Source organism: Otolemur garnettii, unplaced genomic scaffold (assembly GCF_000181295.1).
Source record: "Otolemur garnettii isolate 467f Iridium unplaced genomic scaffold, OtoGar3 scaffold00253, whole genome shotgun sequence".
NCBI lineage: Eukaryota > Metazoa > Chordata > Mammalia > Primates > Galagidae > Otolemur > Otolemur garnettii.
In genome coordinates, this window is record NW_003852648.1 from 476,061 (window position 1) to 493,772 (window position 17,712).

Consider the following 17,712-nt stretch of genomic DNA (forward strand, 5'->3'; position numbering starts at 1 on the left):
AATTTCTAGATATATGTACCCAGTCTTCATTGTAGGTTTCATAGAATTCAGTTATGAATGTATCTAGTGCAGGTCTTCTCATTTTGACTTTGGTCAGGTTGACTACTATGTTTCTTAGAGTTAACCCATTTGCTATGCATCTTTCTATGTGTATCTTGTATCCTATGTCTGAATTTCTTGCAATTCCCAGTATATTTTCCTTAATATTCTTCTCAAATAAGTTTCCCATTATTTAACTCATTCTTCTTCATTATCAGGGATGCCTACAATCCAAATGTTAGTTTGCTTCACATAGGCTTACATATCTCTCAATGATTACTTGGAATTATTTACACTGTTCTCTGCTTCTTTCAGTTACTGTGTTATCTAAAGAGCCTTATATTCAAGCTCTGAGATGTTTTCTTTTCCTTGGCTCAGACTGTTGTTAAAGCTTTAAACTGAATTTTTATTTTCTTTGAATGATTCTTTCATTTCCTTAAGTTCCATAACATCCATTTTTATGTAGCCTAGCTGTCTAGTAACTTTTTCTATTTTTTATTGACTTCATGAGTTTTGTGGCTTTTTTGTGTTGTTTTTCAATCTTCTCTTTAATTCTAATTCTCGTATGTCATCCAAATTCTAAATTCACATTTTTTTCCACTTGGCAATTTCTATGTGAGTGGCATTCACTGACATAACTCCCTAGTGTTCTCTTTGGGGTGTCAAAGTATTTTGCTTTTGTTTTTTTAATGTTGACAGTGTTCTTTTGTTGTTTCCTTCTCCTCTTGTTTTTCTTCTCTCAGTTCTAGGTTAATAGAAATGAAAGACATCTTGTGTTCTCTGATGAGGACTCTCTTGAATCAAGTTCAGGAGCAAGAGTTTACCAATTCTAGGGGATCCTGTATAAAGTATTAGATCTCAGAGAAGTTCTGCTGCCCCTATGTATGGGGTTGGTACCAAGTAGTGAGGTCCTGGATTCCAGACACAACTCTGGAACCTCAAAGGTGGGTTTCAGACTCATTGATGTCCTTTGAGCTATAAGAGCAAAATCTCAGACAAGGGCACAGTGAAATTTTCAGGTATTGTCTGGGAATTTTGGGAGTTTGAGCTGCTACATAAGTGGCTGTTTTACAATCTTGTGGACTGATAATACCCAGTCACACTGGCAGGGGGTTTTCTCAGTGGCCCACCTTCCATATAGGTGGGCCAGAGATATTTGTCAGTCGTGGTTCTATCCCCATGATAACTGGCTTGAGTAGGAATTGCTAAGCCAGTTACCCAAGGATCCTAAGTGATGATTATAGCATCTGAGACTCCCTTTTTATTAAGCTTCTCTTCTGGGGAAGTGGAACGTTCAGTCCCCTTCACAGGGCTCAACACAATGAAGCATCTCTTCCTTCCTCCTCCCCCAGCAGGGATGATGCTAAGGTTACTGTTAGCTGGTCAGTCCTGAGCAGACCTAACTTCTTGTACCAGTGTGATCAGGATGTTATCAGTTGCAACACTCTAGGATTGGCAGGCACCAGATCTCCCCTGCACCTGGTCTTAAGTGCAATGTCTGCACTTACTCTGAGCAGCTTTCTGATAAGCCCAGAGTTCTGCAGTGGAAGGAGAAGACCCACCATAGATTGAGCTGCCTGTAACCTCTGTTTCTCTCTTAATAAAGTGTGCCTCCTCAAGTTTCCTCTGTCATGCTGTCTTGACCTATTTCCAGCATTGGATCCCAGCTTAATCTCGAAAGTGGTGGGTGGAACTTGTGAGTTAGAGTTGTCCATGCCATATTTGCTTGAATTGGTAGATGCTATAATGACTCTTATTGAGTTGTTCTTTTTGTCAGTGGTTGATCCTTGCAAGGAAGAACCAACTGTCAAGATGTTGTTTTGTTCCTCTAGAAAGCTGTAAACTCTTGGGTGCAGCACTTGAATGCCCTGGTTTGGGAGGAGTCTTTATAACTCTCAATAGTTTGTTTTATCTCACTATGACAGAGGTTGGTGTAGGAGCAAACAAACCATAATTAGGTTGCATGGGCCTGGAAGGCTTTGAAAGCCTCGGCAGGGCTAAATTTTTAATTTTTCCCATGGCAGCTAGGGGTAGCTACTGAGAGAAAAGGCAAGGAATGCTCTCCAGACGAGGAGGGCTTCTTAGGAGGGAGGGACCTGAGTGCTTGTTTGCTATGTTATCCTGGGTTCAAAGCTTCTCCTGCCAAAAGACTTATCTTACTCCAACTTTCCTGCAGGGCTATGTGCACTATTCCAGATTACCATGTCTCAGTCTTTCACAGTATTCTCCCATCAGATCTCTTTATCTGGGCTCCTTAACTCCCCAAGTTTACCTCCCAATCCTCCTCACTATGTTTCTCCACAGCCTGCTTGTGCCCAGGGATATTAGATCTAGCATCCATGTCTGACCTAGTGATGTGTCTATCTGTGAAATCCTGGAAGACAGGAAGCACACACATCAGGTACCCTGGGTCTCCTGCAGTTCCACTAGGTGAATAATGTGGGCCCCACATTCTGCGGAAAACTCAGACTATAGGATGAAGCAGCTGCAGAGAGATGGCTATTCACCAAATTATTGACTCCATCTGTTTTCCCAGCTGCAGTGGGTGGGAGAAATAAGAATCTGAATGGAAGAAAGCCAGTTCTCTGGCCTCTCAGATCAGTTTAATTGGAGGGAGACCACACAAGAAATGCTCAAGTTCTGAGATCAGCAATTTTTCCTCAATATTCTGTGCTTCCCCAGTGCTTGGGCACATGAAGGTGGAAAAGCTTAAAAAAAAACTTGGCAGTCCACTGGACAATGAAGGAGTTTAAGCGTCAGAAAGGAATCCTCTTCTTATTCCTTCACTGGACTCTGAACCTCTCTGTGTTTGCTCTATGCCAATATATTTTTCTTTATCTTGTTTTTCTGCTTCCTAATTTTCCTCTCTGAAGTCCTTGGAAGACTTGCAGTGGTTCTCAACCTTCCTAATACCATGACCCTTTAATACAGTTAAAAGTGGGCATGACCCGCAGGCTGAGAACCACTGCCAGTATTTCTCTCTATGATCTATACCTGAGTTGCATTTCCTCTTCCCTCTTCCTGATATGAAACCCTACATTCCCTCCAGGATGGACTGGCAAATAGTTTCTATTTAGTCTTTTTTCCCCCTCCTACTGGAATTTTGAAAGATATTGCGCTAAATTTGTTTATTGCTGTGGGCAGTATTGACATCTGAACAATATTTTATCTGCCTTTTAAGCAAGAAGGTGTTTAAGAGTGTGTTTAATTTTCACTTTTTTTTTTTTTTTTTGTAATTTGCCAGTTTTTCTTTTGCTTTGGTTTTTAGTTCCATTCATTTTGGTCAGAAAAAGGTACATTGTATGATTTTCTTCACATAAATAAGACTTGTTATGGGTCCTAACCAGTCTAGAAGGCTTTTCCACTTTTCTTTCTTCTTATTTATCTTCTATCCTATTTCCTATTCATTATTGAAAATGAGGTCTTAAAGTCCCTCACAATTATTGTGTTGTCAAGTATATCTTGCTACATTTCTGTCCATACTTCTGTCTGTATTTGAGAGTTTGGAAGCATATATATATATATATTTTACCCATTTATTTTGCATATCCATATGTTTCATTTGTGTTGTGTGTTATAAATTTCTGCTAAATTCATTTTACCATTATATACTATCAACATTTTTCTCATTTAATAGTTTTTGAATTAAAGTGTATTTTGTTTAACTATGAGCATCTTATCCTCTCATGATTATTTACATACAATTTTTTAGATCTTATTACTTTTAGCTTACTTGTCATTTTAGAGATATAGTGTATCTTTGCAGGTGGCCAATTGTAGAATCTTGTTTGTTTGTTTTTTATCCATACATCCATTTTATTTTTCATTACAAAGTTTAATCTATTTATATTTAATAAAATAAATTTCCTTTTGTCATTTTTTATTTTCTATGTGCTCTCTAGGTATATTTTTCCTTATTTCCTCTCTCATTGCCTTCATTTTTGTTTTGTTGATTTTGCAATGACTTGGTTTAATTATCTTCTCGTTTTATTTTATGTAAGATATTTTCTTTGTGATCAACTTGAAAAATGGAAACTACATAAAATATCTCTAACTTATAGCAATATATTTTAATGTCATAACAACTTTACTTCAAGTGAAAGAAAAACTATACTCCTATAAATTCCACACTTTGTTTTTGATGTCACAAATTTTAACTTTTTTATATTATATGTATATATTAACAAATCTTTGCACGTGTATTTTTTTTAATTCCTTAGCAGAATTTTGAGTTTTATCCATCATGATAATGATAGTAGCAAATTCTATCTGTATATAGACTTGCTTTATAAGGGGGTCTTTTGTGTTCAAGTTTTTTATAATACTATGCAACATTATTTCACTTTTTAATATCATAGACTCCCTTTAACCTTTTGTGCAGGACTTTTCTAATGGAGAAAAACCTCATCAACATTTAATTTCCCTCTGTATTCTCCTTCTAGGTTTCCTTTCTTAAATATATTGATCAACTTGATTGTATGTAGTAGGTTGTATATTCTGCTTTAGTTTTCCTTTTTTAAATTTTGCTTCCATGAATCAATATGTATAACAAATATGTCTTATTTTTTATGTTTGTTCTGCTTCATTAAGTCTGCTATTGTACATTTCTAGTAAATATTTCAACTCCATTATATTTTTCAGGTCTGCAATTTAGATTGGGTGCATTGTATAGTTTTTATTTCTTTGTTAATATTTCAGTTTCCTCAGACATAATTTTGATGATTTTATTCTGTGTTTTGTTTTTGCAGGTAGAGTATGTCTAAGATGATTATCTTTAATTTTTTTGTAGATAACATAAATACCTCCATTTCTTAAGGGTTAATTACTGAAGATTTATTTTGTTCCAATGGGGTGTGTTTTCTGTATTATCTGTATAACCTTTAATCTTGTAGTAAATTCAGTAATTAGTGTCTTTGTTGTATACTGATACATTACAAACTGGAATGTGTTTCAACTTCATCCAAGTAAAAACAAAAAATGTCTAGTCTCCATTTTTTCTTATATCTGAATAGTATTCCGTGGTATACATGTACCACAGTTTGTTAATCTATTCAGGAGTTGATGGGCACTTGGGTTGCTTCCATGTCTTGACAATTGTGAACTGAGCTGAGATAAACATTCTGGTATAAACATCCTTATGGTAAAATAATTGTTTTTTCCTCTGTGTAGATACCTAGTAATGGGATTGTGAGATCAAATGGAAGGTACACTTTGAGTTATTTGAGAATTCTCCATACTTCTTTTCATAGAGGTTAAATTAGTTTGCATTCCCATTAGCAGTGCAAAAGTATTCCCTTCTCTCCACATTCACACCAGCAATACTCTGGTTTCTCTTCAGATCGCATAAATCTTTCGCCTTTTACATTCACACCAGCATCTGCAGATTTGGTATTTTTTCATGTGGGCTAACCTCACTGGAGTTAGGCAATATCTCGCAATGCCATGCCCCTTTAATACAGTTCCTCATGTTGTGGTGACCCTCAGCTGTACTATTATTTTTGTTGCTATTTTATAACTGTAATGTTACTATGCAGGATGTATTTTCTTAGGCAACCCCTATGAAAGGGTCATTTGACCCGCCAAGGGATCACGATCCACAGGTTGAGAACCACTGCTAGAGGTTTTGATTTGCATTTCTTTGATGATTAGGGACAATGAGTCTTTGTTCATGTGTTTGTTGGCCATTCATCTGTCATCATCAGTGAAGTTTCTATTCACGTTTCTTCCCATCTTATGAATTGGGTTTTGGGTTTTTTTTTTTTTTTTTTGGTCTTTTTTGTTGATTAATTTGAGTTCTCTGTAGATTTTAGTTATCAGCTTTTTGTCAGATTGATAGCATGCAAATATCTTCTCCCATTCTGAAGGTTGTCTGTTTGCTTTAGCTGTGGTATCTTTAGCTGTGCAGAAGATTTTTTGTTTAATGACATACCATTTATTTATTTCTGATGTTTCTGCGATTGCCAAGGGGGTCTTGTTCATAAAATCTTTTTCCAGGTATATTTGTCAGAGCTTTCCTCAACTTCCTTTTAGAATTTTTGGTTTTGTGTCTTAAGTATAAATCTTTTATCCAGCAGGACTCAATTTTTGTCACTGGTGAGAGGTACTGGTCCAATTTCGGTCTTCTACATGTGGCTAGCAAATTCTCCCACCACCATTTATTAAACAAGTATTCTTTTCTTCAGTGCATGCTTTTGTTTGCTTATCAAAGGTCATATGGTTATATGTGACTGGGTTTATCCCTAGGTTCTCTATTCTATTTGATGGGTGTATATCTCTATTTTTGTACCAATCCAACGCTGTTGTGATCATTATATACTTCTAGTATAAACTGAAGTCCAGAGGTAATGGATGCATGCAGTACAAATTCTTTATTTCTAAGACTTGTATTGGCTAGTTGGTTTTTTTTCTGGTTTTATATAGAACAAAGTAGTATTGTTTCAAGTTCTTTAAATATGACATTGGTGCTTTCATGAGAATTGCATTAAATCTAAAGATTGCTTTGGATAGTATGGACATTTTAACAAGGTTGATTCTTCTCAGCTATGATGATGGTATGTTCTTTCACTTTTTAACATCCTCTGCTATTTCTTTTCTTAGGGTTTCATATTTGTCTTTATAGAGATCCTTCACATACATTGTTAGATATATTACCAGGTATTCAATTTTCTTTGGAGCTACTATGAATGACATTAGGTCTTTGATTTGATTCTCAGCCTATTATTGGTGTATTATGAAGGCTACTAATTTTTGGACATTGATTCTCTATATCCAGATGTTACTATATTTCTTGATTTCCTCTAATAGCTTTATAGTTGAGTCCTGGGGAGTTCCTGGTATAAGATCATGTCATCTGCAAAGAACATGATTTTCCCTTCACTATTCCCAGTTGAATACTCTTGATCTTTTTCTCTTGCCTGTTTACGTTAGCTAAAACTACAAGCACTATACTGAATGGCAGTAGGCATCCATGTCTGGTTTTAGTTGTAAGTGGAAATACCTTCAGTTTTACTCCATTCAATATGATATTGGCTGTGGGTTAGTGGTAGATCGGCCCTATCAGTTTAGGAAATGTCCATCTATGCCTATTTTTTAAAAATGTTCTTATCAAAAAAAAAAGATGCGAGATTTTTAAAATGCTTTTTCTGCATCAATTGAGACAAGTGTAGGGTCTTCACTTTTGATATTCTTTATATGATGAATTACATTTATGGATTCATCTATGTTGAACTAAACTTGCATCTCTGAGATTATCAAGTCTATTTGATTATGATGTGTAATTTTTTAATGTGTAGCTGTATACTGTTTGCTGAAATCTTATTGGATATTATTGTCTCAATAGTCATTAGTGATATTGGACTATTGTTTTCTGTATTTTGTTGGCTGCTATCCTAGTTTTGGAATGGAGGTGATATTTTCTTTGTAGAATATGCTAGAAAAGGTTCCTTTCTTCTGTATATTGTGTTTAGATTATTCAATATAGTTTGGTACAATTTTGGTATGAAATCATCTGATCCAGAGACTTTCTTTTTTGGAAAATTTTGTAATTTTTTATAATGTCAGTGCCTGAAATAGGTCTATTCAAAATTTCTGATCTTTCTGTTTGAGTTTGGGAAGGTGGTGTGATTCCAGTTTTGGTCTATTTCCTCTATGATTTCAGATTTCTAGGCATACAGTTGTTTGCAATAATTGTGCAGGATTTTCTGCATTTCTGTGGTATCTATTATTTCCCCCTTTATGTATCGGACTGAGGTTATTCTCTATCTTGATTTTCTGCCTCTAGTAAGTTTGGGCAATCACTTATGAGTTTTACTACTCTTTTCAAATTACCAATTTTTGTTTCATTGATCTTCTTGAATGATTCTTTAATTTCTAATTTCATTTCATTCTTCTCTAACTTTAGCTTTTTTGTCTTAGTTTTTAATTGGATTGTTTTTCATTTTCAATTTGCTTGTGATGGCCCATTAGGTTATTGACTTGCTCTCTTTATTTTCTAGATGAAGACATCTCACGCTATAAATTTCCCTCTTAGGATTGCCTTTGCAGTATCCTATAGGTTTTGATTGCTTGCAGCTATTATTATTATTTTGTTCAAAAAACCTAATGACTTGCTTCTTAATCTCATTCTTAATGCAGCTGTCTTTTGTCAAAAGTTTGTTGACTTCAATGACTTATGTGGATATGAATATTTCTGTTGGTGTTGAGTTCTACTTTTATTATGTGATGATCCAAGAAAATACATGGTATCTTTTTTTTTAATTTTTTGAGATTTTGTTTGTATCCTAATATATGATCAATTTTGGAGGATAATCCATGGGCTGATGATGAAAAATGTGTATTTAGTTTTATTGAATGTAAAGTTCTGTATTTGTTAATTAAGTCCACTTGTTCTAGGGTCATGTTTAAGTCTGTTACTTCTTTGTTTAGTTTCTGCTTGATGGATCTGTCTAGTACTGTCAGAGGGTCATTGAAATCTCCAACTATTATGCAGCTAGAAGGTATCATATTGTTCAGATTATTTAGCATTCATCTTTTATACCTAGGAGCATTATACTGAGTGGACAGATGTTAACAATTGTAATCTCTTCATATTATATAGTTCTATTGACCAGTAGATAGAGTCCATTTTCTTTTGTTATTTTTCTCTGTTTAAATCCAATTGTATCTGAAAATAAGATTGCAACCTCTGCTTTTCTCTGATTTCCATTTGCCTGGATTATTGTTTTCATCCCTTCCCCCCGAGTCATAGTTTAGAGGTTGTATGCATTTCTTGGAGACAGAATATGTATACATTTATCTAGTCAGCCAGTCTGTCCCTCTGTATTGGGAAATTCAAGTCATTCACATTTGTTGAGAGAATTGATAGGTAAGGTGGAGTTTTGTTTATCTTGTTTTGAGGACATCTGTTGCTTTATTTTATCCCTTGTGCCACTGTGGAAGCTAGGCTTTGTTCTCAAATTTCTGGGTGTTTATACATTGGTGATGGACCATCGTGCTAGTGTGTATGAAGTATGGGTCTGAGTACTTCTTGTAGAGTTGGTTTATTTGTAGCAAATTTTGTCAACATTTTTATGTCAGTAAAATATTTGATTTTTCCATTGCATATGAAATTTGGTTTAGCAAGATACAGGATCCTGGGCTGAAAATTGTTTTGCTTAAGAAAGTTAAAGGTGGATGACCATCCTTTTCTGACTTTAAAAGTTTCACCTCAAAGGTGTGCTATCATCCTGATATTTTCCTTTTGTAGGTAAGATGTTTCTTTACTCCTGACTGCTTGCAGGAGTTTCTCTTTCATATTGTCTTTGGCAATATTAATTATAATGTGTGTAGGAGATGCTTTGTTTGAATTGAGTTGTGCTGGAGTACTGAGAATATCTACTATCTTAATTCTGTGTCTCTCTTAATGCTTGGGGAAATTTACACCATGTATCTTGAAGTAGAGTTTTGGTTCTTTTAGGACCATCTTGTCAGGAATCTCTATAAGCTGGATGTTTGATCTTTTAGAGTAATCCCAAAACTCTCTCAGGGAATATACTAGTTGTTTGGTTTTTGATTCCTCTTTTGACTGCCTTTTTGAGTGACCAACTTTTTGTCTTCAATTTCTGTATTTTTTCTTCTCTATGTTCTACTCTATTACTGAGCTTTTGTACTGTGTTTTAAAGCTCCTTGAATGTTTTTTTCAATTATTTGAGCTCTGCTATACCTTTCCTACTTATGGCCAGATGTTTGGTGACTTTGTCTTTAATTTTACTAATGTCTTAAGATACCTTTTTTTACTATCTTTGGATTTCTTTTTTCATCTTCTCCTCATTTCCATTCATGTCTTTGCCATCTATATTCTGAATTCTATTTCTGACATTTAAAAGATTTCTCTATGGATGGTATTTTCTCCTTTTATCTCCCTTGTATTGTCTTCATGGAACTGATCTGGTCTGATTTTACATGCTGTCAAGATTCTTCTGCTAGTTCCTCCCTATGTGTATTTTCAGCTTATTTTTCATATTAATTCTACTTTTTCTTAGCTGAAATGTTAGGTTGTCCCTAAATATTTATTGGCAGATAATCTAATTGGGGGCCATTAGGCAGCACCCCAGAGGCCTATTTGCAAACTAAAGCTAGTGTGTGAGAGCAGATCTGGAGGCCCCAGAAAACAGAGATTACCACAACTTTCCTAGTGATCTGGAGCTTGTGCTTGTGACCTTTTCCCCACAGCCTCATGAATTTGCTTTGGAGGGCTGCAGTGTGAGTATTTCTGAGAGTAACCCTTACTCTCTCCAGTTTCTCTGGGTAGCACTGAGGGGCAGGCCAGGGTGTGTATCCTGAGTAGAGGGAAGCTACAGGATAGTAAAAATTGCTTCTGTTCTTGTGTCAGCCCATTCTCTACTCAGTTTAAAGAAGCCAACATATTTCACTGGAGTCCCTGCTGTAAAAGATATGAATCTCTATGGACCCTACTGGCAATTGTTGGAGGAGTAGAATCCATGAACATAACACTGATTCTGGCCCTCATGGTGCTAACCCCCTAGTGAAAACAAATTTAAATCAGGGCAAACCGGTGCCCTCCCCCCCCATCAACACCAGCTGGAGGAAGGGAATCCAACAGTAGCTCCACCATTTCTGTTCCAGTGGTGCAAACACTCCTTGTGAAAACAAATTCAAAAAAGCTACAGTCTTTCCCTTTATGTCCTTTTTGTAGACTTAGTACAATGCAGCCAGGATCTGGTTACTGGACCTTCCCAGGAACCAGGGTAGGGGAGGTTAGGAAAGTCTCTCTCTAAGTTGGCAGGAGGGGTGCTAGGAGACACTAGGTACAGATACTGAGTAAGACCTCTCCAGTGGTGCAAACACTCCTTGTGAGTAAGACCTCTGAATAAGACCTGAGTAATACTGAGTAAGACCTCCAGTGGTGCAAACACTCCTTGTGAGTAAGACCTCTGAGTAAGACCTGAGTAATACTGAATAAGACCTCTCCAGTCTTACTGGTAGGTCACCTGAGGTTAGGAATGTCTCTCTGTCTAAGTTGGCAGGAGGGGTGCTAGGAGACACTAGGTACAGATACTGAGTAAGACCTCTCCAGAGGGCAAGGAAAAGATCCCCCTTAGAACAAGGGAGAGCCAGGAGAAACCATGCCATGTCAAAAGTAGTGCTGCATAGCCACAATTGCCTCTTGCAATAGGGTATGGGTGGCATTGACTCAGTAGCCCACACAACATAGAGGTCTCTCAGAGATCTTGTCAAACACCCTGACCTCTGCAGGGGGTATTCCAACAGGCAAACAGAGAATGTGAATGATGGGCTGTGGGCTAAGGATTGAAGAAGAAAATTTGTTCATTTTTTCACCACACAGCATGGGAACCCAGAGGTGAGAGAGAATTCCTTAGAACAGGAGAAGGGGGACTTCATGGCTCTCAAAGAGGTCCTTTGTTCCCTACTCACTCACATAAAACCCATGGCAGGTTCCCCAGTTGGGAGGTCTCCCTTCCCCATTGGCAACAGACACATTCTGTCTAGTGCTCCTTACCTGATTTCTGTTCTCTATCTTCATCTTTCTCATCCTTCCAGTTTGCCTCAATGGGGATAATGTACACCTTGGTTTTTTTTCTCTTTGTGTTCAACTCCTCAATTTCAATTTCCTCAAGTTCACTTCAGTTTAACTTTTCTCCTTCTGGACAGGAGCTTTTGGTGAAAACTGCCTCTAGTTGTTCATCTTGCTCCCTCTTGTTATGTTACAATTGTATTCAACAGTATTCAACTCTAAACATTGTTTAGCATGATTAAAACTTTCACTATGAATCAGTTATTTCTTCATTTCCAATATAATTCTGTTTTTATTTCACTGTATGAATAAAAATACCTCTATTATATTTGTCACTTAACATGTTTGTTTTACTGGTTTGTGGTCAAAAGTTGTTTGATTCTGTCTAGTTGAGTATTCATGAAAATTGTAACTTCAGCATCTATTTATTGATGAATATGTATTACATTTGTGTGAGAGAAATATTTTTGTAATTTAAAGAGAAGTTTAAAAAGTTTTATAAATGTCTCTGTAAGATATTATTTTTATATTGTAAAACAAATAACATAAAATTTACAATTTAATTATTCACATCAATCATGTTAATTATATTTATAATGTTATGCAACATATGTCTACAATGTAGTCATCTTGTGAGACTTAAATTATATGAAGCAAATGCCTATTTTGCCACTGCCTAACCCTTGACAAATATCATTTTTTTATTTTGTTTCCAAGAGTGTAACTACATCAGAAATGTTATATAAGTATATATAAGTGTAATCATACAGCAACCGTATATTTGTGCTTACATTTAAATATGCATAATGTCATCAAGTTATATACCTCTACTGCATATATTATAAGATTATCTGCTTCTGAAAAACTGAAAAATAAAATATTATATTTATATTCCAAATTATATTTATTGGTAAGGGCAATTTGGATTACTTTCATCTTCTGTTTTTTGAATATTGGCACAATGAATGTGATTTGTAAACAGCTATTAGAAAATATACCTATGTTTCTTCTGATTTATTGGTTTAGTTGCTGGCCTTTTTGCCAGTACAAAACTACTTTGATTACTATAGTTTCTTGATGTTTTGAAATCAGAACGTGTGGTATTTATAACATTGTTTCTCTTTCTACTGATTGTTGGGATCTCTGTGGTGCCTTAGGATTCCACAGAATTTGGTGGGATGATTGTTTTTATTTTTGCAAAAAAAAAGGGGGGAACTTTTTAAAAGTTTGCATTTAATCAGCAAATCATTTTGGGCAATACAGGCATCTTCTCAGCATTAAATCTTCCATTGCTTGAATAAGAGATTATTTCCATATATTCATGGATATTTTTCTGTTCCTCTGTCATTGATTTATACTTCTATTCCATTTTGGTCAGAAATGAAAGTGTATAAAATTTTGATTTCTAAACTTGCTTAAAACTTGTCTGTAACAGGTAGTATTTCCAGGAAAATTTTTCATGAGCTATTGAGAAGATTGTATATTGTATCTGATATTGTATGACTCTATACTTCTGTTAGCCTAATAAATCCTATTTTCTTATTTATAATCCAACTGAATATATTATTCATTACTGAAAGTAAAATGTTGAAGTATTCTGTTATTATATAACTTCTTATTTCTTGCTGCAATTCTGTCAATGTCTTCCTTACATCTTTGTGACCTTTAATTCAAGAAAAAAAGTATATGTTATGTATGTATGTGTATGTACATATTAAATATATGTATATAATTTGTAATTCTGTTACACCCAGGACATTTTTATTATTTAATGTAATTTGTGTCTTGTGACAGTATTTAAAGTATTTTTTAAAATACGTGATATTTACATATAAAAATATGTTATAGAGATATAGAGAAGAAAATGTGGAATATAGTGGTATTTTCAACAGTTCCTTTATTGAATACATGATATAAAAATATATATATTATGTATGTATATATTATATATACACATATAATTTATAGTCCTCATTACACCCAGAATGTTTTTATTATTTAATAAAATAAAATTGTCTGTTGTGAGAGTATTTAAAATATTTTTTAAAATACAACATTTTTGACATAAAATGTGAGGTGCCCAACATAATTGTGACCTTCTCTGTTCTCATATTGTTAACATCTTTTTGTCCTGTTTTTCTATCCTGACAATTTTAGCATATTGCTTGTATTAGATATGAAGTTGAGACTCTTGCACACTATATAGTTGGATATTGAATGGTCCCTTTATTGAATGTATGTCTTTTAAGTGGAGCATCTTTGCATCCATTTTATATAATGTTTTAAAAAGGAAGAACTTATTCTTTGCCTATGATTTTTTTCTACAGTTGTCACAACTTTCTCTTTTTCTCTCTTTATCCTTTTTGTTTCATTGACTTCTAGTGACATGCTATATTTTCTTCTCTATATCTGTATAAATATTCTTTATATTTATCATGAGAATTTCCTAAAATATTTTAGATTTATAACATGTATTAAAATGGTACAACTTAGCATCAGTTCCATATAATTTTTTTGTCTTTCCAATTTTATAGCACAATTAAAATGCTTTATGCACTATTATTATAATACCACGAGTTTTTTTATTTGCATATTAAAACAGAGAGTTACATATTTTTCATGGAAGACAGAAACCAGTCTTTTGAAAGGCCACAAAAGGCAACATGTATTAAAATATTTCCACCTAATTTTATTCACATTTAAAATGGAATCCACTAGATGAGATTTTACCACTAACACCATTATTATTTATTAGAGAGGAAGGCAGTATTAGGTGGGAAATGTAATAAACTTTCCTTTTACTTCTATGTATTTTTTGGTATTGTGCACATTGAGTGAGCTATAAACTTTAAACAGTTAGAAACAGCTATAAACTTTAAACAGAAAGAGTTCTCAAAAGTCATGTTTGTGAACATAATTTCAAGTTTATACATCTGTGAAGGTATTAAGGTTTTTGGTACTCTACTATACTTTCTTGCTCCTGTGCTTGGTATATATATGTATTATATATATGTATATATATAATCTCCTGAGTTTCAAAAGTGAGATTAAATTGTTGTTTTTATTTCTTTTAGAATTGTCTTCTTATTACACTGAGGACTTTTTGCCAGAGCATAGTAAAAAGAATTCATTCCAAAAAGTGATAGTGACAAAACATGGAAACTGTGGCCTTGAAAATTTATGCCTAAGGAAAGACTATGAAATAATGGGTGAGTGTAAGAGGCAGAAAAAGTGTTATCACAAACTAGCCCACAGTTTATTAACTATGTACAGGACAATCATTCAAGATAATAAATGTATGGAAGTATTTGGTAAATCTACAAATCTAAGTAGGCATAAAGTACGACATACTAGAAAGCAAATGTTCAAATGTAACAAATGTGGCAAAGTCTTTAATGATGACAGGTCAAATCTTTCTGAACCTAAGAAAGTTAACACAGGACAGAAACACTATAAGTGTGAACACTGTGGTAAAATTTTCAAACAGTGCTCTGTATTTAATGCACATAAAAGAATTCATACTGGAGAGAAACCATACAAATGTGAAGAATGTGGCAAAGCCTTTAGCCAGTGCTCAAATCTTACAACACATAAGAGAATTCATACTGGAGAGAAACCTTACAAATGTGAAGAATGTGGCAAAGCCTTTAATTGGAATTCATACCTTTCTGTACATAAAAGAATTCATACTGGACAGAAACCCTACAAATGTGAAGAATGTGGCAAAGCCTTCAACCAGTGCTCAGACCTTACAACGCATAACAGAATTCATACAGGAGAGAAACCCTACAAATGTGAAGAATGTGGCAAAGCCTTCAACCACTGCTCAGACCTTACAACACATAACAGAATTCATACTGGAGAGAAACCTTCAAATGTGAAGAATGCAGCAAAGCCTTTAAGAAGTGCTCACATCTTACAAGACACAAGAGAATTCATACTGGAGAGAAACCCTACAAATGTCAACAATGAGGCAAAGCCTTTATCCAGCACTTAGGTCTTATAACACACAAAACTCTACATAAAGAATTTTTACCAAAGAAAAATGTTACAAATGTGAAAAATGTTGCAAAATCTTCAATAACTGCTAACACTTTAGTCAACATAAAGGAAGTCATACAAGATAAAAGGATAAATGTAATGACTGCAACAGTGTTTTTTCAAAGTATTAGCAGTACAAAGCAGAAGAATACATATACTGAAAGACAACAATAAAAATTTAGAGTGGGGAAATAATTTTAAACATTACAGATCTGACTGGATGTGCCAATGCTTCCTGAAAAATTGTTCAAAATCACAGAATTTTTATTTGAAATTTAATAAATATAAATGTAGAAAAATATTTGTGTAAAACATATACTATAGAAAATGAGAAATTATTGATACTTAAAATACTTTACAGATGTAATAATTTGAACAAAAATAATCATAAATTTAGTCCAAGTAAATATCAAGTTATTCACAATAGAGTACACTAAGGCACTAAGATTTTCACACAATATGCTAAAGAACATTGTTGAAGACAGCGAATAAACTGGTGTTAGTAATTAATTTTAAGTTTAAAAGGCAGATTTAGATTTTCTGACTGTCAATGATGTCTAATGTAGCCTTTTTTGGTCATGGTTGAGCTAAAAATGTAAAGCTTTTTGCATTTTTAATGAGCAGATATTGATATAATTTAACTTACAATGCAGTAATGCTATGCTTTTATTTCTAGTGTTTATGTGAAAATATGAGGTTAATTGTTTCTATATCAGAACTATTAGAGGTCTTTGCATATTGTTAGGCTATATGCATGTACTTTTTAGGAAATTAAAAATACTGAAATGTAAAATGCGTGAAGTAGAGATATATGCCTTGTGGTTTCCACATAAGTATTTTAAGTGATGCATGAAGTATTATACAGGCTAATATATTTTTCTTCATTGTGGTAAGAAAGAAAAACAATTACAATTTTAGAAATAAATGATTTTACTAATTGTGCATTTGTCTAATAAAATACACTTGATTTTGAAAATTTTTTTGACATTATATGTGAACTCAATTACTTCTATTCAATTAAAAGTATTTTTAATATGTTGAGTGTTGTAGATTGAATGAAGCATTATTTTGCCACCAACATTAACCTATCTCTTATTAATTACTCAATGTTGTATGTAATGAATAGTAACAATTTGATATTGGGCTACATAGTAAAATAACATCTCTTGTGATCCATTTTCCTAGCTGCTTTAAATTTCAAATAATTTCAGGAATAATGTTTCAATAGGTTAAAGTTTTCTTAACTTTTTCAATTACATTGTTGCCATAGTGGTTATAATGAAGATTGTCTGGTATTATAAAAAGCCATACATTTCTGAACCCCAAATGGCTATAATATTCTATCCTACATTTTTCTTTGAACATGCAACCTCACAAACCTATGTGGTTTGTGAAACACATATTTTTTTTAATTTACATACAAGTAAATATAGAAATATGTCACTCTAAAGAAAATCTTTAGGTGCAACAGAATTAGAGAGCAAGTAATTATGTTTCTGTGAATGTGGTCATATGCCAACTTTTAAAGAAAAAAATTGTTAAAAACATATTTTAAAAAGTATTGGTGATTTACTGATGAACTAGAAACATTGAAGCTTCTGAAAGTACGTATTTCCTTTATGCCTTACATTCAATTAATTCTTCTAAAATCTTAGGACTCCAGCTCAGATTCTTCCCTTGCGAGTCTTCTGTTTTTACTGATTACTCATGCCTAATGTAACATATAATTTTCTTATTTCAAAGTTTAAGAAGTGTTCTTTATATGATCTGCTCAACGATTATAAGAATAATTTTTATAAAATTTAAGGGTGCTCATGACATAATATGAAAATGAAATTAGCTCCCTATTTATTAACTCTCTCAGTACATTCCATATTTTTCTTCTAAATCAGGGAATCCTATTTAAGCCACTTTTGCTCTGTTTCTGTTTCTTTCAGTTTTTGTCATTGACATAGTTGAGTATTTACTTCATTAATCTATTTTGTCCAGGTAAACACTGGGAAGTCTTCATTAATTGTGAGGTTGTTTTAAAATTTGAGGCTTGGGGCTCGGCGCCTGTGGCTCAAGCGGCTAAGGCGCCAGCCACATACACCTAAGGT

At 33.9% G+C, this 17,712-nt stretch overlaps 1 pseudogene; it reads left to right on the top strand.

The window, feature by feature from the left end:
* The window catches only part of LOC100943736, a 675,731-nt pseudogene that overhangs the window by 66,993 nt on the left and 591,026 nt on the right, over nt 1-17,712 (top strand).